The following is an 853-nucleotide window of genomic DNA, read 5'->3' on the forward strand; positions in this document are numbered from 1 at the left end:
AGTATTCTTCCTCTGAAGAGGATGAGTATGTCACTGAAGAGCAAGTTGCTAATTACCTTGGAGCAATCATGAAGCTGAATGACAAGTTATTTGGAAATGAGACTTGGGAGGATAAACTCCCTTTGCTCACCAAAGAACTGGATGACTTGTCTAGGCAGACACTGCCTCAAAAGAGACAGGATCTTGGGAAGTTTTCTATACCTTGTACCATAGGCACCATGACCTTCAAGAAGACCTTGTGTGACTTAGGGTCAAGTGTAAACCTTATGCCCCTCTCTGTAATGGAGAAGTTAGGGATCTTTGAGGTGCAAGCTGCAAAAATCTCACTAGAGATGGCAGACAACTCAAGAAAACAAGCCTATGGACTTGTAGAGGATGTTCTGGTAAAGGTTGAAAACCATTACATCCCTACTGATTTCATAGTCCTAGAGACTGGGAAGTGCATGGATGAAACCATCATCCTTGGCAGACCCTTCCTAGCCACAGCAAGGGCTGTGATTGATGTTGATAGAGGAGAGTTGATCATTCAAGTGAATGAAGAATCCTTTGTGTTTAAGGCTCAAGGATATCCCTCTATCAAACTCTAAAGTTTGGTGTTGGGAGGCCAGAACCAACTTCTAAGTTTGGTGTTGAACCCCCACATTCAAACTCTATGTTTGGTGTTGGGAGGTTCCAACATGGCTCTGAGTATTTCTGAGGCTCCATGAGAAGCCCTCTGTCAAGCTAATGACATTAAAGAAGCGCTTGTTGGGAGGCAACCCAATGTTTTATGCTTAATTATTTTCTTTTGTTATTTTATCTTTTTTGTAGGTTGATGATCATAAGAAGTCACAAAAACAATGAAAAAAGCAAA

The sequence above is a fragment of the Arachis duranensis genome, chromosome 4 (assembly GCF_000817695.3).
Source record: "Arachis duranensis cultivar V14167 chromosome 4, aradu.V14167.gnm2.J7QH, whole genome shotgun sequence".
NCBI lineage: Eukaryota > Viridiplantae > Streptophyta > Magnoliopsida > Fabales > Fabaceae > Arachis > Arachis duranensis.